Genomic DNA, 25,764 nt, shown 5'->3' with positions numbered 1-25,764 from the left:
ACAGTGACATTAAACATTGTTATGTTAAAAAAAAGAAAAAAGAAAAAAAGCTTTTGTGCACAAATCAGAAAATACATTGTACATTTTACCTACAGGCCAAACCGTGAGTGTCTGTGGCAAAGCCCGACCCAGGAAATTGCACTGATTTTATATTTAGATCAGAGAGAAATTGTCAAGAACAGGCGCTTGCATTTGGATGTGTCCAATGATAGTAGGTTTGGTTGTGATCAATCAGAATAATGTAGGAATAAAAATGTATGACAGTTTAGTATGATGACATGTAATTCACATATGCTGAAATATGATATTATACATCATGTAATATTATTATGGCTGTTGCCATGACCATGAAACCCAACAAAGGTTTAATGTAATGTAATTCAAAATACCAAAACCGAGCACCTATTAATCTCGTCTTTGCGCGTAAAGATTGAGGCCGTCTGCCAGTAGCGGTTAGGTCATACAGTGGAACCCCTCTCTAGCGACCTTTAAAATGTTGACAAAAATCGGTCCTTGTGGAGGGGGGTCCTTACAGAGGGAGGGGGGCGGAGTCAGGGGGCCACAAAGAAAGTCAGATTTAAAAAAAAAAAGAAAACAGAGAAGTTTGAGTTGCTGACGACCGTTCTCTCTGAAAGCAAACTGCTTCGATTTCATGTTTGTCCTTGGTGTCCACCAGTTCTGGTGCATGTACCCCTGGCCAAGTTTCCTCTCAAGACATCAAAGAGACCGCCCCAGTATACTCTACAGCCTCTGGGCGAACCACCTCTCATAGCTAAAACTGGGTCAATGACCCCTGGGAAGAAGGTCAGTGTCTATAAAAATTTTACTCCTAGGCCTGCGGCCAGGGGGGGGGGGGGGGGGGGAGTATACCAGTACCATTTGAGAATCAGACCAAATGAGAATTGAACCATTTGAGAACATCCTTTTTTTTCAATCACTACATCGAAGGCCTGCGGCCCGGGGTTCACATGGGTTGGTTTGTTTGTTTGTTTCAAACCCACACCCATATACACACATTTCCCATTTAAACCATTTGTCGGCCCCCTGTCGATATTTATCGACTAAGTTCCTTGTTTTCCTTTGTTGAATGATTGAGTTTGTGTCAACATCCAGATTTACGTTTTACTTTCTCCTCCAAACGGAACAATGACCTAAGAGTCAAAACAACAGGGACTTGTAACATATAATATTAAACATTTCGAACATTTGGAGAAAAAAAAGTAACCATACAATAAAATAAAACACACACACACGCGTTTGCAGTGTTACAAATTAAAGATCGGTTTTGACATATATCTGAACAACTGAAACATCTATACAAATACTTTTTCTCCCGAACTAAGAAACCAACCCACGCATTTACCCCTACATCATTCGCTCACTCGTTTACTCTCCCGATCTATCAGTCAGTCAGTCAGACAGTCGGAGCAGTGCTTACACCAGAAGTCGCAGATCCGACTTGTTATCACTGGAGTCTTACACTCAAGGGTTCTTAATTTGAATTGAGGAGATTTACTTTTCATCACGATCAGTCGTGCCAAGTTTCTTTCATTAAAGGCCCTATCCGCCTCCCGTAAACCATCCGTTTCTGGCCACAGACACCGCAAGGCTTTCACACACAGTACAAATATCCTTTTTTTAAACACTTACCGCTAGAGAACACTCTTGGGGCCCTCCATAGAGAGCAAGCATTTTTCAAAGATATATTTTCACGTGGACGTATTGGTGCAGATCGGACGCTTCGTTATGGCGCTAGACCAAACTTTTAAACAGCACCCGTTTAAAGAACCAAAAGAAAAGATGGTTCTACACAAAAAATAGATGCTTTCACCAAAAGAAAAGATGGTTTGAGTGACAAAGAATTTAAGTACCCCCCCCAAAACAAAAACAAAAATCAACAGGCAAAAGAAAATACACTCAGACAACAGAAACTATAATCAGGCAAAAGATTGACTACTTCAGGCAAAAGAAAAATTAGTTTCAACAAAAGAAATGGATTGTCATTCACCAACACAGCAAAACACAGTGTGAATGATGGTCATTGTTTTAACTCACTGATTTCGCTTAAGCAGAGGTGATTTGTGATCACAAATTCAGCTGAATCAAGCAAGGACATAGATTCTGTCAGTTGGAAATGGAGTTTGAAGGTGGAGAGATGGATTTTGAGAGGATCGATCCAGTGAGATTTGATAATGATAAGTCGGAGTCTGACAGTGAGCCACCAGCTAAAATAAGACGGGGAATTGGAAAGCAGTGGACCTGGCGATCAAGAGGCAAAATACTTTTAAGAGAGAGGCTGGAAATGTCAAGATTTCTCGGAGTTGTTGAGAATGACATTGTAAAGAACTGGTCTATGGAACGAGCACCAAATGCAACCGCAGAGCACACCGAGATTGCCGAAGCACCACATCGCACACTGAAGATGTGGACAACAGCGTTTCAGTGGGCAACGTCACCAGCTGAGTCGCTGAAGACTGGGAACAAGATCTTCGTGGGATCTTCAACCCTGGAAAAGGAGCTCAAGGCTGCCATCCGAGAGACCGAAGAAAAGGTTGAATCATCGTCCTGGGCTGACTTCGATGAGTATGCCACATGTCGGAGGTCGGTGTGGAAGATTACGATCGACAAAAACAATCCGTTTTTCTGCAACTGTCCGGAGTTCCTCAATTGCAACGTGTGTCATCATTCCATGGGCATGGAGATCCGTCTGAAGGTGACCAACAGGCGAAGACCATCCCAATCGGTCAGAAGCGACAGCGCGGACGCTCAAAGCTGTCAAGACCAGCGCTTATCAGGCAGTGAACACACTGATATCGACTGCTCTGTACACTTTCTTTGGACTTACAATTATGATTATGATTATGATATGGAGTGACAATATTTTGTCTCTGAAAGTACACTAAACTTGATATTTTTTGCTGACAGAAGCTATTTTGTTGATGAAATAATTCGTTTTTTTTGTTGAGAATTCTTTTGCAAGTCTCTTATTTTTCTTTTGTAGATTCAATCGTTTTTTTTCTAGAAGCATCTATTTTTTGGGTGGAAACATCCGATTTTTGTTGTTGGAATATCTTTTGCTAACTAAGCAATTCTTTGGGTGAAAGCATCTACTCTTTTGGTAATCTAATTTATTGCCCTTTTAAAACCTAAATAATAAATTGACAGTTTGAGAGACAAACATTGTTAAAAAAACGAAATAATTAGGTTATCGTCAAGACAAAGTCAGTACAGTTCGAAGTTTTGAAAGTTTGAAAGTAAGGAGACCGGATGTATGTCAAGCGAGGTGGGCGACTAAGTTGACTGGTGGCGGATGTAAGATGCAGCACTTTTATTATTGTTTTAGTGAATGCTCGCTCTTTAAACCTCATGTGAGGCGGAGGCGGGCTTTAAAATGTGACAGAAACGAGGGAGGTGAGCGTTGGTGTTATCTTTCTCGTAACTACGATGTTTGCCAAATATTCTGTGAGACTGAGAAAATAAGGCAGTGGAACCAGACTATACGTGACCCTCCACCACAGAATGAGTGGCATGTCACCTTCGCATGCTTTTCATATTTTTACATTTTTCTAAAGAGTTTTGTATGCTCTATCCAGTGGTGAAACCCGTTTTAGAAAAGAGCGAAAACTGTTTGAGTTATAAGCCTGTGACTAAGGTGACCCTCACACTGTTACCAGACACTCCCCGGACTTTTATTCAGCCTAGCGCAGAACCGCGCGAGGTGACATGCGACTCATTTCGTGGTGGAGGGTCACATACTAGTTCCAGCGGAGACTACACGATGCTACAAACAAAAGAATCAGGTGCATTCTCGAATAAAAATGTGTTCTTGAAGTAACGAATCAAAAGAGTATGTATACTGTATACAAGTATCCACGTAATTTTTCTGAGTTTCGAAATGGCTGTGAAGTTTCAAGATGTCTGCAAACGAAATACTAGTTCTGACTTTACGCCTTTTCTTTCTTGAGGGCAACGATTATACTGCTGCTAAACGCACCTGGTCCTTTTACTGGGACGTTCATTAAAATCCTGTCACTCTACTACAACAGCAGTCAAAACAAGTTAAAGTAGGTAGTGATTGAGTCATAACATTATATGTAGTTGAGAGCCGGTTGAACACACATTCAACCGATTAGGTGTGAATGGTTGTTTATTTTTCTGAATTCTCAGATTTTAACTGGTAAAATACCAGAAAGTACCGAATCCAGCCATGTATTGATGAGGTACGGCAGCAAATAATACTCCAATTTAAAAAAAAAGAGAATGTAATACTCATCCTCTCTCTCTCTCTCTCTCTCTCTCTCTCTCTCTCTCTCTCTATACGTCTCATGTTGGGGATAGTTCCCAGAGAGGTCTGCATAAATTAGCAGTGACAGTTTTATTACATGGACAATAAACTTATCTCTCTCTCTCTCTCTCTCTATCTCTCTCTCTCTCTATGTGCGCCCCCCCTCTCTCGCTCTCCCTCTCTCCCTCTCTCTGTCTCTCTCTCTCTCTCTCTTTCTCCGTGTCTGTGCGTCTCTCTCTCTCTCGCTCTTTCTCTCTCTCTCTCTCTCTCTCTCTCTTTCTCTCTCTCTCTGTACGTCCCCCCTCTCTCTCTCTCTCTCTCTCTCTCCCCCTGTCTCTCTCTCTCCCTCTACCTCTCTATCTCTATCTCTCTCTCTCTCTCTCTCTCTCCCTCTCTATCTCTCTCTCTCTCCGTGTCTGTGTGTTTCTCTCCCTCTCTCCCTCTCTACCTCTCTCTCTCTCTCTCTCTCTCTCTCTCTCTCTCTCTCTCTCTCTCTCTCTCTCTCTCTCTCTCTCTCTCATTAGTACTGACAGGAAAGGCGACGGTTGAAATGGAGTAATCGTTATCACAATTACGCAGAAAGACGCACGAAGTGCTGGTAATGTACTCAGATAAAAATATCATAGTGCAGTGTGTTCCAGTTCTAAAATTCTGGTTCGATAACTAGCAAACAAAGAACAAATGGACGCTAATAAGCGTGTAATTAAAAGCTAAAGCTCTCTCTCTCTCTCTCTCTCTCTCTCTCTCTCTCTCTCTCTCTCTCTCTCTCTCTCTCTCTCTCTCTCTCTCCCCCCGTATCTCTATCTTGCCCATTCTCTCACTGTCTTTCTCTCTATCTCTCTCAGGCTCTTTCCCCTCTCACGTCTCTTTTGTCATCGCTCTCTCACTTCCCCTGCTTTCTCCCATTATATATCTCTCTCTCCCTCTCTCCCCCTCTCTCTCTCTCCCGCTCTCTCTATTTCCGTATCTTTCCCTGTCTCTCTCTCCCCCCCCCCCTCTCTCTCTCTCTCTCTGCGCTCCCGCTCTATACCCTTTGATCCTTCTCTCTCCCTTCCCACCTCTCTTTCTCTCTCTCTTACCCCCCCCCCCTCCCCCCTTCATTCTCTCTCTCCCTCTCTCCCCGTCTCTCGCTTTCCCCTCTCCCGCCCCTCCCTCTCTCCCTCTCTCCCTCTCTCCTTCTCTTCGATGCACCGCCACTATCCAAAGCGTGTGCGTCAGGCTAGCGTGTGCCTTCCGTACTCCATCTCAACCACTCACACAGTTAGCGCACAGCGAGAAAGCCACCACTGAGCAACCATAAGCACGTACATTCGACAGAGTCCGTACACGGATTGCCAGCCAGTGTAATAGTACCAGCAAACAACCGAATAATTAGAAAATGGTAGGAGTAGGAAAGGGGTAAGGTAGTAGAAAAAACAGTGGGAGAAAAAAAAGAGTAGAAGTAGGAAAGTGTAGAAGTAGAAAAACAAACAAACAAATTGGAAAGCAAAGACAGTTTAGGAGCAGAAAAACAGAGTAAAGTCAGTAAGCAGAAAACAATGGAAGAAACAAGCGCATAGTGCTTTTAGTTATGCGCTATATAAATCTCCTTAATAAATACATAAAAAGAAGAGTTAATAAAGAACATAAAAAACACAACCAAACCAAAGAAAAACAGACAGTAGACAACAGTAGGAGCAGAAAAAAGTAAAAGCAGAAATCTTAAGTACGTTTTCCGCGCACCTATGCTTTAATCTCAGATAAGAGCTTCGGCCGCACTGCGACACACTGACACTAATTTTTGTCGTTCTTCTTCTCTACTTTACCTGTGAGATTCTTCCTTTTGTGTCCAGGTGACGGAACTATTTGCTGACAGGAGACTGCGGAGAGGAGGAGAGAGATAGGGAGGAGGAGCTCGCATTCATTCATTGCTGGACATTTCACGGAGGAGTAAACACGCTTTTTAACCAGCTGTGTGCTGGTTGTGACATCTTCGACGCTGTTCAGTAACGAACTTGTTAACTTGCATATAATGTGATTCCCGCGACTGGTGTGGTCTAGCTGGTATTATTAGTACTGCTGTTGACTAGCTATTGCAACTGCGTGTGTGGTTTTAGTCGGGATTCTTCCTTTCTTCGGCTACTTGGGACTGAACAGGTGAGGAAAACTTTCTATTTTTCTTCTATTTTAGCGGTGACTGAGCGAGTGCCTGTTCTTTCTCTCTCTCGCTCTGTGTGTGTGTGTGTGTGTTGATGTTTGTTTGTTTGTTTGTTTGCTTCACGCCCAGCCGACCACGAAGGGCCATATCAGGGCGGTGCTGCTTTGACATATAACGTGCGCCACACACAAGACAGAAGTCGCAGCACAGGCTTCATGTCTTACCCAGTCACATTATTCTGACACCGGACCAACCAGTCCTAGCACTAACCCCATAATGCCAGACGCCAGGCGGAGCAGCCACTAGATTGCCAATTTTAAAGTCTTAGGTATGACCCGGCCGGGTTTCGAACCCACGACCTCCCGATCACGGGGCGGACGCCTTACCACTAGGCGTGTGTTGATGTGTGTGTGTGTGTGTGTGTGTGTCTGTGCGTGTGTGTGTGTAGAGCGATTCAGACTAAACTACTGGACCGATCTTTATGAAATTTGACATGAGAGTTCCTGGGAGTTATATCCCCGGACTTTTTTTTTTCTTTTTTTTTTCGATAAATCTCTTTGATAACGTCATATCCGGCTTTTTGTAAAAGTTGAGGCGGCACTGTCACACCCTCATATTTCAATCAAATTGATTGAAATTTTGGCCAAGCAATCTTCGACTATAGCCGGACTTCGGTATTGCATTTCAGCTTGGTGACTTAAAAATTAATTGATGACTTTGGTCATTAAAAATCTGAAAATTGTAAAAAAAATAAAACAAATTATAAAACGATCCCAATTTACGTTCATCTTATTCTTCATCATTTCCCGATTCCAAAAACATATAAATATGTTATATTTGGATTAAAAACAAGCTCTGAAAATTAAAAATATAAAAATTATGATCAAAATTAAATTTTCGAAATCAATTTCAAAACACTTTCATCTTATTCCTTGTCGGTTTCTGATTCCAAAAACATATAGATATGATATGTTTGGATTAAAAACACGCTCAGAAAGTTAAAACGAAGAGAGGTAGAGAAAGGCGTGCTATCCTTCTCAGCGCAACTACTACCCCGCTCTTCTTGTCAATTTCACTGCCTTTGCAACGAGCGGTGGACTTACGATGCTACGAGTATACGGTCTTGCTGAAAAATTGCATTGCGTTCAGTTTCATTCTGTGAGTTCGACAGCTTGACTAAATGTTGTATTTTCGCCTTACGCGACTTGTTGTTTGTTTGTTTGCTTAACGCCCAGCCGACCACGAAGGGCCATATCAGGGCGGTGCTGCTTTGACATATAACGTGCGCCACACACAAGACAGAAGTCGCAGCACAGGCTTCGTGTCTCACCCAGTCACATTATTCTGACACCGGACCAACCAGTCCTAGCACTAACCCCATAATGCCAGATGCCAGGCGGAGCAGCCACTAGATTGCCAATTTTAAAGTCTTAGGTATGACCCGGCCGGGGTTCGAACCCACGATCTCCCGATCACGGGGCGGACGCCTTACCACTAGGCCAACCGTTTTTAAATGAATCAACTTGATCGCGGTTTTTTTAACACATGAATTGTTCTGACTCTGTATGTCTGTCTCTCTCTCTCTCTCTCTCTCTCTCTCTCTCTCTCTCTCTCTCTCTCTCTCTCTCTCTCTCTCTCTCTCTCTCTCTCTCTCTCTCTCTCTCTCTCTCTTTCTCTCTCTCCCTCCCTCCCTCCCTTTCCACTCTCCTTCTGTTTCCTTCTCCCTACTCTATCTTCTTAGCAGCAAAACATCAAACGGTCTCCGTCTTTATTTCCTCTCGCATTATAAATCACATATTTCCCTCTGTTCCCTCCGCATGCATACTCTGTCTGTCTGTCTGTCTGTCTTCCCACTCTCATTCTCTCTCCCTTCCCCTCCCTTACACAGAAGCAAACCTTTGAAAAAAAAGTCTTCATCGTCGGGGCGGGGACATAGCTCAGTTGGTAGCGCGCTGGATTTGTATTCAGTTGGCCGCTGTCAGCGTGAGTTCAAACCCACGTTCGGCGGAAATTTATTTCTCAGAGTCAACTTTGTGTGCAGACTCTCTTCGGTGTCCGAACACCCCCCGTGTACACTACATTGGGGTGTGCACGTTAAAGATCCCACGATTGACAAAAGGGTCTTTCCTGGCAAAATTACTTAGGCACAGTTAATAATTGTCTACCTATACCCGTGTGACTTGGAATCAATAATAGGCCGTGAAAGGTAAATATGCGCCGAAATGGCTGCAATCTACTGGCCGTATAAAATTTCATCTCACACGGCATCATTGCAGAGCGCCTAGAACTGTACCCACGGAATATGCGCGATATAAGCGTCCTATTGATTGATTGATTGATTATTTCACAGGGATCACCTGTGTTCCTTTCATTTGCATAACATGTCTGTCTGTCTGTCTGTCTTTGTCTCTCTTCCCACTCTCCTTCTCCCTCTCCCCCCTCCCCTCTCATCACAGTAGTAAAACTTTAAAAAAAGTCTTCATCGTCACTATTTCCTCTGGTACCATAAATCAAATATATCCTTCTGTTCCTTTCGCATGCATACCCCACCAAAACGTACTTAAGCTGATGCGTTTCAGCAATGCACTCTCAGCAGACTCTCAACGGAATCTCATCATATGCATAACATGTTTGTCTGTCTGTCTGTCTTTGTCTCTCTTCCCGCTCTTCTTCTCTCTCCCTTCCCCTCCCTCTTCACAGTAGTAAAACTTTAAAAAAAGAGTCTTCATCGTCCCTATTTCACATAGATCACCACTGTTCCTTTCGCATGCATAACATGTCTGTCTGTCTGTCTGTCGGTCTGTCTGTATGTCGGTCTGTCTGTCTATCTGTCTGTCTTTGTCTCTCTGCCCACTTCCTTCTATCTCCCTTCCCCTCCCTCTTCATAGTAGCAAAACTTCAATAAAAAAAAAAGTCTTCATCGTCACTATTTACTCTGGTACTGTAAATCAAAAATATCCCTCTGTTCCTTTCGCATGCATACCCCACCAAAAAGTACTTAAGCCGATGCACATCAGCAATGCACTCTCAGCAGACTCTCAACATATTTTGTGTTCCTTACAAAAATATACAAAGAAATGAAGTTAATGTCTGGGTCTTTTGGCAGAAGAAAAACACTCACGGTTTATCTCTAAGGAGCGCTTTGCAATGATGCCGAACAAGGAGGCAATTAGTTTTGTGATCTTTGAAAGCTCAGGATCAGCAAGACAATTAAAGCCCAACCCTCCAGCAGTTTCTAATCACGCGTTAAGCATTACATCTTTTGCATTCTGTTTGTTGTCTCAGTATTGAGAAAAAGTTTATAGTTTATTTCTGGACGAGAAACCGCCAATTTGAGTGTTATTGCAAGACCCACCTTTATTTAGAAACTGGTTCAAACTCAATTCCGATTTGCTAGAATTGAAAGGAAGAGAATTTGTCGTAAACAGGAGCAGCAGCAGTACTCTTCATTAAGCTTGTGGTCTTCAAGTCATCCATCACTCTGTAAATGTCCTCTGTAATAGGTCACTTAACAGAATCACAGCCAGAAGGATGTTTTCTTGTTTATGTTTGTTTGTTTACTTATCTATTAGTTTATGTGTTTGTTTGTTTGCTTGTTTCTTCTTCTTCTTCAGCGTTCCAGAATTTTCTGGTTACGTGTGAGCTCGTTGGCCCATTTGGGTTCCCCACACCTTTCTCTCGCATAGTCAGCTTCACTCCGCTTTCGTTGAGTAGACATCCTGGGTATTTTCGTGTTTCTATAACCCACCGAACTCTGACATGGATTACAGGATCTTTTCCGTGCGCACTTGGTCTTGTGCTTGCGTGTACACACGATGGGGGTTAAATCACTAGCAGGTCTGCACATAAGTTGACCTGGGAGATCGGAAAAATCTCCACTCTTAACCCGCCAGGCAGCAGCGACCGAGATTCGAACTCACGACCTCCCGATTAGGAGGCCGACGTCTTACCACCACGCCATTGCGCATGTCGCTTGTTTCTGTTTTGTTGTAGTTGTGTTTGATTGTTCGTTCGCTTGTTCGTGTGCACGCTCGTTCGTTTGTTCGTTCGTTTTTGTTTTAGAGATCAATCCAACAAGGGATCAGTAACATTTATACAGGTAGACTGTGCCGTTGACCAACTCATTCTGAGCTTTCGTTCCGTTTAACTGCTGTTCGGCAGGCGGATTAGGTTACAAAAGTCTGTTTTTGCGTTTATTCACCATTGCAGAGGCTAACATATTTTCAGAAAATGCTATGAACTTCGTCAGACTGTCTTATGACATTGTAGACATTTAACTGAGGGACAATGAACCAAATAAGGAAAAGGAGACATACGGTATGTCCCTTCTGCACTGGACATCGATGCCTTGATAATGACAGTATGCAAGAAGACATATATGTGGCAGCAGGTCATTAATCATTTCCATGCACATTTGTCCTGTTACCATAACCATTTTGAGAAGTGTGACGGATTTGGAGGATTGAAGAAAGGATGGTGACTGTTAGCTTTCCACATTAATCTTGAAAAACATGATATCTGAAAGACGGTAATTGCATTTGTCAGAACTTCCGCAATGTGCTCAATACTGATTGTGGCTGTATGCATGAAGGCGATATGAGCAGTATTAGCATGCTGTTCTTTTTCCCATTTATATTTTGCCTTGGGAATTCCTGCAACTCTACACAGGGTTTGAAATATATCATTTTTAATGAACGGGGACACATATCTTCTTGTGGTGCTGGTTTCATTACGAACCCCTGGTGTCTCATTATATTGTAGAAGCGTGGGATGGGTGGCCGAGTGGTAACGCACTTGCGCTCGGAAGCGAGAGGTTGCGAGTTCGACCCTGGGTCAGGGCGTTAGCAATTTTCTCCCCCCTTTCCTAACCTAGGTGGTGGGTTCAAGTGCTAGTCTTTCGGATGAGACGAAAAACCGAGGTCCCTTCGTGTACACTACATTGGGGTGTGCACGTTAAAGATCCCACGATTGACAAAAGGGTCTTTCCTGGCAAAATTGTATAGGCATAGATAAAAATGTCCACCAAAATACCCGTGTGACTTGGAATAATAGGCCGTGAAAAGTAGGATATGCGCCGAAATGGCTGCGATCTGCTGGCCGATGTAAATGCGTGATGTATTGTGTGAAAAATTTCATCTCACACGGCATAAATAAATCCCTGCGCCTTGAATATGTGCGCGATATAAATTGCATCAAAAGAAAACAAGTCGCGTAAGGCGAAAATACAATATTTAGTCAAGTAGCTGTCGAACTCACAGAATGAAACTGAACGCAATGCCATTTTTCAGCAAGACCGTATACTCGTAGCATCGTCAGTCCACCGCTCATGGCAAAGGCAGTGAAATTGACAAGAAGAGCGGGGTAGTAGTTGCGCTAAGAAGGATAGCACGCTTTTCTGTACCTCTCTTTGTTTTAACTTTCTGAGCGTGTTTTTAATCCAAACATATCATATCTATATGTTTTTGGAATCAGGAACCGACAAGGAATAAGATGAAAGTATTTTTAAATTGATTTCGACAATTTAATTTTGATAATAATTTTTATATATTTAATTTTCAGAGCTTGTTTTTAATCCGAATATAACATATTTATATGTTTTTGGAATCAGCAAATGATGGAGAATAAGATAAACGTAAATTTGGATCGTTTTATAAATTTTTATTTTTTTTTTACAATTTTCAGATTTTTAATGACCAAAGTCATTAATTAATTTTTAAGCCACCAAGCTGAAATGCAATACCGAAGTCCGGGCTTCGTCGAAGATTACTTGACCAAAATTTCAACCAATTTGGTTGAAAAATGAGGGCGTGACAGTGCCGCCTCAACTTTCACGAAAAGCCGGATATGACGTCATCAAAGACATTTATCAAAAAAATGAAAAAAACGTTCGGGGATTTCATACCCAGGAACTCTCATGTCAAATTTCATAAAGATCGGTCCAGTAGTTTAGTCTGAATCGCTCAACACACACACACACACACACACACACACACACACAGACAGATACACACACACACACACAGGCACATACACCACGACCCTCGTTTCGATTCCCCCTCGATGTTAAAATATTTAGTCAAAACTTGACTAAATATAAACAAGTCGCGTAAGGCGAAAATACAATATTTAGTCAAGTAGCTGCCATTTTTCAGCAAGACCGTATACTCGTAGCATCGTCAGTCCACCGCTCATGGCAAAGGCAGTGAAATTGACAAGAAGAGCGGGGTAGTAGTTGCGCTAAGAAGGATAGCACGCTTTTCTGTACCTCTCTTTGTTTTAACTTTCTGAGCGTGTTTTTAATCCAAACATATCATATCTATATGTTTTTGGAATCAGGAACCGACAAGGAATAAGATGAAAGTGTTTTTAAATTGATTTGGACAATTTAATTTTGATAATAATTTTTATATATTGAATTTTCAGAGCTTGTTTTTAATCCGAATATAACATATTTATATGTTTTTGGAATCAGCAAATGATGGAGAATAAGATAAACGTAAATTTGGATCGTTTTATAAATTTTTATTTTTTTTTACAATTTTCAGATTTTTAATGACCAAAGTCATTAATTAATTTTTAAGCCACCAAGCTGAAATGCAATACCGAACCCCGGGCTTCGTCGAAGATTACTTGACCAAAATTTCAACCAATTTGGTTGAAAACTGAGGGCGTGACAGTGCCGCCTCAACTTTCACGAAAAGCCGGATATGACGTCATCAAAGACATTTATCAAAAAAATGAAAAAAACGTATGGGGATTTCATACCCAGGAACTCTCATGTCAAATTTCATAAAGATCGGTCCAGTAGTTTAGTCTGAATCGCTCTACACACACACACACACGCACACACACACGCACATACACCACGACCCTCGTTTCGATTCCCCCTCGATGTTAAAATATTTAGTCATAACTTGACTAAATATAAAAAACGAAAAAAAACACCTGCGCTTAGAACTGTACCCACGGAATACGCGCGATATAAGCCTCATATTGATTGATTGATTGATTGATTAAAGTCAAGGATTAGACACATTGCACGGAAGTCGTTTGGTGCTAGCAGTCGGCAAAAGGCCGAAACTTCTTGGAAATATCCGAAAACTTTGCTGTCATTTCGGCAGATGTGCCGAACATTTGTTTTTACTGTGGGGAAAAGGCGACGTAAATGACTGCCTTGAACGTTAGAACATTGCTGACACTTTTTTCTGGACCAGTTTAGCTAATTTGCAAACGAAATTAAATGTAAACAACACCTCTGCCTTGTCCACTTGTAAGCAATGTCTCTCCCAAATAGATGACAAAAATAAAGATATAGCAATTAAAACAATCACCAACAGAATTTGTTTCCCACTGTATTTTACTTAAAGTCCAAGGAGTAGATTGTAGCACACGTATCATAAACTGCTAGATTATTAGACTTTAAATCATCGTGTCGAAGAAGTACACACAGTAAGAATGAAGGAGAAGCTCGGATACGAGGGTAAAACAACTTTACAACATTAAACTGGTATCCGAGTTTCTCCTTCTTTATTCGTTCGTTAATGAACTACAGCTACAAGTTTAAGAGCAGATAACTTTTGATGGAAATATGTATGACCGCAATCGCTTGGCCACTATCCCCTTCTATTGATTCAAGTGGCAGAATGGAGGGTATACGGGGTCACTTTTTTTTTGCGTTCTGATTACTGGGTTGTGTAGTAAGGAAAAAGTGTCATTCTGTTCTTGGTGGAGATTTTCTGGTCAGTCAAACGTTATTAGGCCTGTATGAAGCGAGTCTGTTGCGATAGGCTTTCAGCAAAACTATTCGAGGTGTCATTATAAATTAAGGCACTTTCTAATCAGTTAATATTCATAGCAATAATGCAATTTCATTTTGTTACTAGTTTGGTTCCGTACTGCTGAGTTTGCTATTTTGTTGAGCAATGCCCATGCAGTAAGTCTTGAGAAGTACAATTCGAAACCCGTGAAGCCTGACATAAAGGAGTGCTTGCCATGACTGATTCTGGTTGACAGCAGGGGGAAAATCTGGTGTTCGAATCACTTTAAAGCGCTTCTGAAATGATATGTATGATGGCCGCAGATTGTGCGGCTTGCTGGTAAACTAATTTCTGATGGTTTTTTAAATGCTGCGCGAACTCCAAAACTAACTAATTTTACATGGAGGATAAATGAAAATGCAGACGAGTCGCACTCAAATGCCTTGCATAAGAATGAGAGAGAGAGAGAGAGAGAGAGAGAGAGAGAGAGAGAGAGAGAGAGAGAGAGAGAGAGAGAGAGAGAGAGAGAGAGAGAGAGAGAGAGAGAGAGAGAGAGAGAGGCAGACAGACAGACAGACAGACAGAGATAAGTTTATTGTCCATGAAATAAAACTGTCACTGCTAATTTGTGTAGATCACTCTGGGAACTATCTCCAACATGAGAAGTATAGGTAAGTACAATTCTGTAAGCCTTAAGTCCTTGACTTTTATTTACTTGCTTACTACTCTGTCGGTCTTGCTTCGGTCAGAGAGTTGTAAACCTAAGATTGTAAGAGAATGTTTCGCTTTCAAGTTGTATCAACGTGTTTTATCTGTACGTGCCAGGTGGACACAGTTAAATTATTTAATTCTGAACTGCAATGTGTTCGATTGGTCGCCTGTCTTTGCCAGAGAAGTCAGACGTCAGATGTCAGAAAATGTATTCGCGGAAACACAAGGTTCATAGCGAGAGGTTGTTGGGGGTTTGGGATACAACATTGTAATGATCGCAAAAGTGTACATACCGAGTTTTCTGTTCACGATTTGGGTACCAGTTCGCGTCACATTTGAAAGATATGCATCAAACGAAAGGTCACATTCTGTCACCAGTTGTTGGAACATCACGCGTTAAGCAAGTGGCACTTATTTGAGCGGATAGTCATGATTCCGTTTGCGAACACTTGTGTCCGATCTTTCTTCACAAATGTGTAGGTTTCTCTGAATCTCCTCGATCCTCTTGGCCATTTTCTCGTCGAGGAGGCGAAGTCTTTCTGACACGAAGCTGATGTCCTCGGCGACAGGTTCCTCTGTGTGCTTATTCTTACGGCTTGCCTCCGTCACATGCTGTTTGGATACACAGGCCTTCTGCATTCTTTTTTTCTGCACAGTGCTTGCACGCTTTTTTTTCGTGCAGGTGTGACCAGTGCGTCAGCTCTTGTCACTTCACGGTGTGTCTCTCCGCATGGGTGACTGTCACTGCTCTCCTGTTGACGTCTTGGAGCCCGTGCGTGATGGAGTGAACTGACATCAGTGTGTTTGTTTGCTTGAACTCTCTGTTCGTCGGTTGGAATATTGTTTGCTAAGTCGTTGGTCAGTCCGTCAACCTTAGGAATGGGCGGTTCTGGTGAGGTTATGCCCCTTCTTTCTTTCGGCTAGCAACAGGCGGAACCTCGCGGCAAGATCACACGAGAAAGAAAACAAACGTCACGTGGATTGGTCCTAAATAGCATGTCGCTTTGGTAACAGTTCGTGTGTAAGTCGTGGATTTCATACAGTAAAAAGACAAGGGTAACAGGCGGAACCTCGCGGCAAGATCACAGGAGTTGTCTCGCGTTATCACCCCAGAAGCGCTCATTGCATTCACATAAATGTTGCGTGTTTGTCATACCTTTGACTTTCTATCACGGACACGTTGTTGGTCACGGCGCACTTGAGAAGGTGGATTTTTCTTCCACTGGCCAGTTTCGCTGCGTGTCATGGAGGTGTCGCTGTGGCATGAAGTCCGGTTTGAAAGGCCAGCGATTCGAAGACAGTGAAAAGAAAGCACGCTCCAGTTATTTGTGACAATGGGAGGTGTCAATGAACTGGAGTTTCCAAAACTCCAAACTAAACTTAACAAAACTAATCGAAAAACATGTTCCATATGCACTTTAGCTGAGTTTATTTTAGCATTTTCAGAACTTACCTCGGCAACTTCGTCCATGTTTACAATCGACACCGGATATGACATCCTCCTGATTTCTGAAAGGCCATGTTAAGCGTAGGTTCCTAAATGCGAGAGGCCGCTACCTCGTAATAGAGAGAAAGAACGGAGAGAGAGCTGGTTGACGGTCCAGGATAAATGGTCTATGACCGGATAGAGCCTCCGAACGTGTAACTGATGACATTATAAGATGTTTGATGGGTTGTTGACAGACCAGCTTTTTTATTGGTCCGAGGGGGAGCATATTGTCTTTTGTTTCATATTGAAACAAAAGTCGATATGCCCCCCGAGGACCGACAACAAACCACCAAACATCGTTTTTGTCATCATTTTGGCAGTGAGAAAATAAGTGCACAATCAACCCAGGGAGCCATGCTTTGAAACACGGGTTCCGTGCTGATAACCACACGAGTCCCGGTTTGATAACCACTGGCAATCAAAGCTGGCGTGTGAAAGCAACTTTCTGTGTTTTTGAGTTCATTAAATGTTGGGATGAATATGTCAGGTTTGAGGATGCACAGTTCTGTAGGTTCATCTCGGTATTCCACTCCCTCGGCTTTCTGTTGTAAATATTAAGCTGAGTGATCGAATGTGGAAGCTACGTTTGGTCAAAGGTCACAGAAGATTTGCGTCGTGCAGCGAAGGAAAGAATCGCGATCTTGTTTCCGACTCAGCATACCTCTTTGTTTTTCATTAGACCTGTCATTCTGCTTGCTCGGCTTTGTTAGATGTTTGCATATCTTGTTGCTATTTTCTTTGCTTTTGTTATTGTTTCTTATTTGTGCTTCGTTTATCGATACAACGTCTTGCGCACGGGTCAAAATGTGTGTGTCAGGGGTCGTTTTACTTGAACTTGACGTTCGTGTTTCTCCGAACGTCTGTGTATCGAAACACAGATACACGCACTCCATGACTCTGTAAGAAGACAAAACATATCGCAAGGTTTCATTTGTTTTTGATGAATGTATGACCTTTCATGAAGTAGTTTTGTTTTTTGTTTACTTTTGCCTGTTTGCCAGTTCGTTTTTGGAACTTTGCAAAGCAGTGTCGTGTCGTCTGTTTAGGTCTGGGGAAACACCAATAAAAAGAACCGAAGAATCCCCGAGCGTTTCTATTGGGTTTGCTTTTGATTATCCATGTATAACCTGCTTCCTGCAACTATGGTAACCGGGGATTTATTGCCTGGTGAACATGAGATTTATTTCCCAGGTGCTTGTGAATGAAAACTCGTGAAAATGATGACACATTTGTTTATCCGGTGATGTTCGTCAATGTTCGTTTTATGCTCGTTTTATGTCCGGTTTATGTTCGGAACATTCGTTTCATGTCAGGTGTTGTGCGGTGTGTCCGCCTGCATCCGTTAGAAAGTTTTGTGCACGCACACAACTTGAAACGGACAGTGACAAACAAGAATATTCGTTGGCTGTCCTGTGCATGTCCGTTCTGTCCTGTATATCTCCTGTCAGTGTTCGTAATTCCTTCGTTTATATGCTGTAGGTGTACGGGGGGAGGGGGGGGGGATACGTTATCCAGTCCGTAGATGGAACTTGAACGCATACGCCACGCATTAACCAGACCTTAAACGAACACCTAACGGACAAACACAGGATGCCTGCAGGATAAACACCGGACACGACGAATAGACAAACGAATTGAAAAACGGATAAAACGTACACAACTGATCAATACAGCATACCTGCAGAATACCTACAGGGGGAGGAACTGACTACTGGAAGAACCTGATCATCCCAGGGCATATACAAAGGTTCTTGGAAGCTTACAAATCTGATGTCCGTTATGTGTTCGGTTTGTCCGGAATGAATCCTGTGCGCGTTCTGATTGGCCGGTTCATGTTCGTTTGTTGTTTGTCAATCATTCGGAGACACTTGGCTGGTTGAACATGTTCGGTGCAAATACGGCCGTGGTTTGGATTTTTCTACCGGACTGACCACTTTGCCAACGGATAAACAAATATGCCATCCGTTTTACGTTCGGAGGCTCTATCCGGTCAAGTGTGACAGGGGCATGATCTTCCAGGACGTCACTCTGTTCTTTGACAATAGTGTTGCCAGGAGGTCTTTAGCTGCTTCTGGAAATCATTCACAGAGAGGAACGTAGCGGTAAGCAGTGTTCTATAACAGCAGATAAGGCAATCGTTTCTCTATCTATTCGCCTTCAGATACATAGAGGATGAGACGCACTTTAACCAATCATCAACGCAGTAACAGTCCAGAGCTCATGTTTCGCCTGTAAACACGGAATAATGCCCCCGCAGAGCCGACAATTAGCAGGCAGGACTCCCAAACATCCTTCCAAACAAAAACGCATAATTATACCCGCTCAGAAACTGAGATTGATACGGATTTTAACCAATGACCAGCTGCTCTGTCGCAGTCCAGTGTACACATACAATCTTAACACACTGAACCGGTGTAACACGAAATTTTTACTCCACGAAAAATGTACTCCGGAGTAAATATTTCGTACGAAATTCTTACTCCGAGTACACTTTTCGTACGAGAAAAGAACTCCCCAAGGCACGAAAAAATTACTCCCTCCACGAAATTTGTACTCCCCATTTTTTTTACTTCCAGTAAAAATCTCGTACGCAAAAATGGGATGCGGGCGAAGGGATAATGCCAATAAGTAATCTCGCGCACACGAATGTCGCGCTACCCTCCTTCCACGCCTTCCACCACCAAGACTAACAGGGGACAAGGGAGTAAAAATTTCGTACACCTGGCAGGGGAAGTTAAATTGCTCGTGTTGGGGTGAAGTAATTTATTCGTTATTTATTCGTCAAGAGAGTAACATTTTTGTACGAAATGTTTACTCGGAACTCACCTGTCTTGGGGAGTAATTTTCTCGTGCAATGGGGGAGTGCTTTTTTCGTAAAGGGAGTAAGTTTTTCGTACGAAATGTTTACTCCGGAGTAAAAATCTCGTGGGAGTAATTTTCTCGTGTTACACCGGCTGTAGCAACACAGACTTCCTTACATGTAGAGAGCAAGCAGGAATCCCATATCTTGTTTGTTTATACTTCTACCAAAGAGTGTATGTAAGACGGAATTTAACCCATCACCAAACACAGTTGCAGTCCAGTATAAACACACAGTCTCACAACACTAAACTAACAGTACGGAGTTCTTCACAGAGCCGATAGTATTGTCACAAGCAGCGTTCTCTAACAGTAGAGAAAGGCAAAGCCTTCTCTGTCTCTACCTCTCTACGTACAGAGCATGTGAGACAGAATTTAAATAACGACCAACTCAGTAGTAGTCAGTAGTCCAGGAACCGCCACTCCCTTCGCAGAATAGCAAGCAGACATGGATCCCAAACAGCAGACCAAGCATAATAAGACTGCCAAAACTTCTCTGTCTAAACCTCTCCCAAAGAGAGTATAACTATATCATGAGAAGGAAATTCATCAAAGATACCATATACTTCCCGTATCAACCAGCATGTTAAACCATCGCAGATACTGTTGGAGTGTTTACTGGCGATAAGAACATCCCTGCACCTGGACACACACCAACATTCAACATCCTAGTCGCTTGTTCATTGCAATGCTTGTTATTCTCTAAGGTGCCAGGAGATTGGTTCCGTATAACTCTCACTTACTGTTTACACATGGTGTACACATTTAGAGCGCTTAATATTTCCCTTTGTTTATCAAATGTTTTCTGTGCAGAGTTGGGATTTGTTGATGAATTAATCTATTAAAAGCCATTTGTTTAACGCTGTTGATTTTTAGTATGTGTCCAAGTTGAGGAGAAGCCTTATCCTGAGTAAAGGCTTGGCCAGATCTAGAATAGTTTACACGGGAAAGAATGTGCCTTTAACCAATAACCAACTCAGCTCCAGTCGAGTGCAGTCTCTAAAGTCTAGCGATTTAAACATTGATCGAGGTTAATGTCCCGAAGTGGTGGACAATTCCCAAGCAATTACATTAACAGATTAATGCTCCAATCCCAGCACAACAGTACTGTCAATTCTTCTAGTAAAGTAGTGGTCAGTTCCGTATAGTCTCGGTGGATTTGTGATGGCCGACCGGACCCTCCACTCTTGGTCAATGTAGAGTGAACTAGAGAAGATGCGCAGATGGGCTTTGTCTACGGCGGCAGAGTATTGCCAACAGTCGTTATTACAAAGAAAACAGTTAACATGTCTAACTATGACTGAAATTTGAGAGCAAAATCGATATATTGCCATATAATCAACAACAATGGGATTTGGGCGTTAGCATACCACCAGACGATCGAGGGAAAAGTAAAGTTAACAAAAGTAACAGTAATATTGTTGCACTGTGATATGCCGCCTTACAAGTGAGACGCAAACATGGCACACACAGAAAATAGTGACACATATCGCGTATCTAAAAGTCTTATTTGAACCATCACTTAAAACTAGATATCACGTTGTTCGTTATTCTTCTGTTTTCATTTGTTGTACACGCGCCAAACGTTTAACTTGGGACTATTTTGCAATATACGGGTAATTCAATAGTGTTATTTGGGGTTAAAGCGCAGTAACAATCATATCACAACAAGCATTGTGATTATAGTGTATAATCAATATAATCCTCACTCCCATTACAGTTTTCTGGTGGTGTTCACACAGGCGAAGACAGTCTACATGAATTTTGTTTCGTTCTGCCTATCTCAAGTGACCAAGGCAAGGCAAATAATGTATTCAAGAAACCCCATGGGGGTACATGAAAACACTAAAACAAAATGCAAGAACAAGAAAGAAATGCAAACCGTTTCAACAAATACATTAGCTCATTCCGATGCTTTGTAGATAGACTATACAACCCACGAATGAGATTTGACGAGCGTCAGGGGTGAGCTGACGGTGTTGATTATTTGTAATTATCACTTTTGACGCGAATATGCCGCCGTTGTGCTACAGCCATCTACACCACGTCACCCATCCCCTTCGTTCAGGCACTGCTTCCGATCGTGTGTCGAATTAAAGTAGGTTCTTAGGCGGGGTGTATCGATGTGTATATACAGCATAGTTAGACGCTTCTGCGTATCTCCAGTTACTGAGTTCTGTAGATCTACAAGTGGTTTTACGTACACTCGTTACAAGAAAGCTCAAGAGATGAATGGCGCAGACAGCATCAACTTTAGGGAGAAGCGTGCATCTATAGGACACCTGTTCGGCGATAATGATGTCTGCGGGCAAACAAGTTGACTTTCAAGCACTGGTGCTATCCTTGATTGATTGAATTTTAACACATAAGGAGGTTTTATTCATAAACCGAGAGAGAGAGAGAGAGAGAGAGAGAGAGAGAGAGAGAGAGAGAGAGAGAGAGAGAGAGAGAGAGAGAGAGAGAGAGAGAGGGAGAGGGAGAGAGAAATAAATAGAGGGTAGACAGAGGCATAAAGCGTCTATTTTTTCTTCAGCTTAAAGATTAGGGTTAAAGCTTAAAGATTTTCCTCAGATGGACCGGTCTTTTTGAAAAATTCACAACAAGAGCTCCGGGGACAAGGGGTTTCTCTATCATCGTCGGTTAGGCCTCAAGGAAACGCTTGTGCTACAAAGAATGGCTTGGAGACCATAGTACGTGGCTGTGATTGTCTCTACTCCCCTTTTCCCTTCGCCCTCCCTGCCTAACCCCTCTCTCTTCCTTTCTGAGACTGTTTTTTGGCCAAACATTTCATTTTGTTTGGCAAGGTTTATACTGGTGTTGTTTAAATATTTAATTGACTTTGTTTTTCTGTTATTTAAAGTGTAACTAAACAAGCAAAAAGGAAAAACATCGTTCAGCAACCTTTACACTTTGATATGAAGAAGGGCCTCATATACTGTCGAACTGCGAAAAAAAAATTTTTTTCTCTCACTCGGACACTGTTTGACGAACATGTGAAGTGCGCGCCAGGAACGACAATCTTCTTAGTTTACCTGATTAATGCCCTTAATTTTTGGTTCTGGTACTTTCAGTTCCGGCTGTTGTCATCAATCTACCAAAATAAAAGATCAAACGGAGTTTTCGATTTTTATTTCATGGTTCAGAAAAAATATTGCTTATTTTCTGAAAGTCAACCGTTTTAGCGAATCTTTCTTTGATTCTTAAAAGTCATTTCAGATTTTTGAAAAATAGTTAACGGTTAGTAATTACCAATATATCGTAAACAAACATATCGATAGGTTTTGGTAAGAAGACACAAGTGCGATGAATGTGGTACCAGTATTTTTGTGGTAAGTAAGGATGCATTTCTTTGCTGTAAGCACATTTACAATGCACATTTAATCTGTTTAGCAACATAAACGAAAGCATGGTACAGTGCCGCTTGTTTGTGGTCTATCTTTTCGCGGCAGATGCGTAACAATTAGGGTCTCAGTTTGAAAAAGCTGCTCGGAACCAGAGCAGATTTGGCTTGGGTTCTTTGAGTGTGAATGATCGACGAGTGGCTTGACATTTTTAACGAATCATTACTGTAGCCTACTTGAAACCATCATCTGTTTCTGAATTTGTCATCAGTTATGATTGAGCAGTCTCATAGGAATCGTCCATAAAATGTTAAACCGAAAAAGGGCAGACGATTCTGAATCACACAGGCTGCTGTACAAAATCAGATCTAAAACGATATTTTGAACTGCGACGTCTGCGTAAATTCCCTGTAACAAAATACCTTGTCCTGGTCATGTGTATACACATCAGCTTCTATTGGGAAGATCAGTATTTTATATTAATCACAAATACAAGATTAGAAATAGTTCTGAAGATCGCCTTTGATTTCAGTTTCAGCGGCAAACTAGCAGATCTGTCCAAACCGGCATCGTTTCATGGTTGAAACTTGAATAATCCCAAATAGATCTGAGTGGGGGTAAGTTTTATAGTATTTCAATTTTTTACGGCAGTTTTATTTAAAGATAGTGTAGTGGATGTCTCTGGTGAAGACTACAGTTATATGAATTTGTTGTTGTAATATTAAAGTGATTGTTCTTTATTTACACAATTGAATAATTTGTATTTATTTGTTTGCAGATGACGGCATACTGAGTGCTCCAAGAACATACGCCTGCTGGCATTTTGTGTCTTTTCTGAAGACGTCGAGGCAAGCAGAAGTCACGGTCCTGGCCACACACACACAATGACATGAACAAGAAATGATATTTTTTCATGGGCATATCCAGTATTAAAACTTTATTACCATGCAAACGCAACGATTAGAATTTAGAGACGGTCATCGGTCACACACACACACACACACACACACTGGGCGGATCCGGAGGGGGGTTCCGGGGTTTCCGGACCACTTAGGAGCCGGCCTTTGTATTCTAAGTGACGATTTTGGAAAGAAGTTGGCTAATTAGTTTGCTCAGGTTGCGCCAGATCGATCAATTGTCCTTGTTGTGATTCAAATTTTTCTTCTTAACCCCCCTCCCCCCCCCCCCCCCCCCCAAGGAGGTTGAACGCTTCGCGTCTTCAACTAAACACTTCGCGTCGTCAAATTGTCCCTAAAAAAAAATTTGGAAACTCCCCCTTAAAAATGATGTGATCCGCCCCTGCACACACACAAACACACACAAATAGAGAAGTAACAAATAGATACAGTTTTTCTTTATTTAAATTACAATCAGATGTGGTCGTAGAACAGGCACTGTAAACAAAACCTAGCATATGATATACCACTTGTGTGATGTTTCGGTCAATATCTTTATTTTCCTTTCAGAAATACATTGGCGTTTTGAATGTCAAGGGAAGTGATACAAATGCTGCAGCAGGCTATCAAGAACGCGAAGGCAAACAAGGTAAATACCTACTTCTGACATTAGTTTACTTATTAACTCTTTCTATACTGGCCATTATCTCCCCAGTCTCTCCCCAGAAACTGGCCATTTGCATGGGTTTGCAAAAAAATTCTCAAAAATAAACAAAACTAGATGCAGCCTTCAAACTCATAGGTTTTATTGTGAATATATTGCTCAAACATATGCCAAAGTTTGGTTTCATTGTTGTGAAAAAAAATAAAAATATGATGTCCAGAATTTATGGGTATATTTTACGCAATACGAAAAAGAGGGTATGTATTTTGACTTAGAAGCATTTTTTCTTATGAAGGCTCTGTTTGCAACAAAACTGTTTCTGTTTACTTGTATGAAGATTGTGCTAACACAAAAACATAACAAATACCAACTGATTTTCCATTTGGTGGTCATGTAAGCATTGTGAACATGTCCAAAAAATCTGATCACACACCATGTGGTCGACATGCAGACCTGAACGGCCAGTGTATGGTGGCAGAGTTGGAAAATAGGAAAAGTCTTGATGCCAATCCTTCATCAAAAACCGAAGAAAATCGTCATTGTAATAAGTTTGCTTTATTCTAAATCAAACGACTAGGATAGATGACAGACACAACGACAAACACATTCAATTCTATGTAAAACATACACAATGCGCACGTTAACAAGCTGGCCATAACAATGTGCCCATCGTGCATGAAGTGTGGCTTTGGTCGGATCAGTAGCCGTGCTTTGTCTGCGATGCTAAACATGAAATTTTGTTAAAGCGACGATTTAGCAATGTTGTTGTTGCTGCTGCTGCTGTCTGTTCTTGTCACGACATCTCGCCATATAACAGTTTTTTTCCCTCCTGATTCTGAGAAGAAGCTGTTTAATTGTGATATCAGGCCTAGGAACCCCTGATTTTCACTTGGAGCATTCTCAAAGAAACTTAGCGTATGTTAAGAAAAATGAGTGTACTCCACACTTTGTCTTTTGTTGTTCGTTGTCGTTGCATGTCTACCGTTCCACAGCCACCTACTATAAGTGCAAGTGTTAAATGACGTATTTCCACAAAAGACTGCTTGCAGAGAATCGTGTGATGCCAATTACAGGTAAGGACATGTGGTAATACATACTACGTTTTGGAACCAGGGAAAATGCAGCACAAATTATTTATCAACCAAATTGATTGATTTGTGCACTAGCTATGACAAAAGTTTTCTTTGATCCATAAAAGGTCTTTTGCCAGAAAAATTGCTCTGAACATCAAGTACCCTGCAAGTTGTCACACATTTACATTATTGAAATAAAAAGAAAACACACCAGTAACCAGGTTAGGTACGTTAATATCTATAATCAATATCTCGGCACGTTACTGCCTTCTTCGGGATGGTAAGCTGAACATTATTGAACAAAATAATCGGTTTAGATTGTATACTTTGATTCCTGAACGAAGAAGCAGAGGTACTGCATACAACTAGCTTTTGCCTGAAACACACACACATACACTTATAAAATTAATGCAATGTCATTGTATGAAGCCAGAACAATCACTAACTTACATAGTTGGTCACACAATTACCCATCACTGAACAATAAATCGAAGTCGGGTGGATTCAATGACTAAAGCAGTAAAGGCTTTGAAAAAACCCTCATCACAAAAC

At 41.8% G+C, this 25,764-nt stretch overlaps 1 protein-coding gene across 2 annotated transcripts in view; it reads left to right on the top strand.

The window, feature by feature from the left end:
• LOC138976855 (probable G-protein coupled receptor 139) overlaps positions 1-25,764 on the top strand; it is a 106,938-nt gene that overhangs the window by 32,098 nt on the left and 49,076 nt on the right. Inside the window, exon 2 of one of the 2 annotated variants that reach the window (XM_070349744.1) lies at positions 6,118-6,421. The gene's annotated coding sequence lies outside the window, so the exon portion shown is untranslated. Of the gene's footprint in view, positions 1-5,557; positions 6,422-25,764 lie in introns of those variants that run through there. The other variant, XM_070349751.1, reaches the window with a different exon arrangement.

The sequence above is a fragment of the Littorina saxatilis genome, linkage group LG1 (assembly GCF_037325665.1).
Source record: "Littorina saxatilis isolate snail1 linkage group LG1, US_GU_Lsax_2.0, whole genome shotgun sequence".
NCBI classification, from domain to species: Eukaryota; Metazoa; Mollusca; class Gastropoda; order Littorinimorpha; family Littorinidae; genus Littorina; species Littorina saxatilis.
The sequence above is the reverse complement of the archived record's forward strand: the minus strand, read 5'-3'. Positions and strand labels throughout refer to the sequence as shown.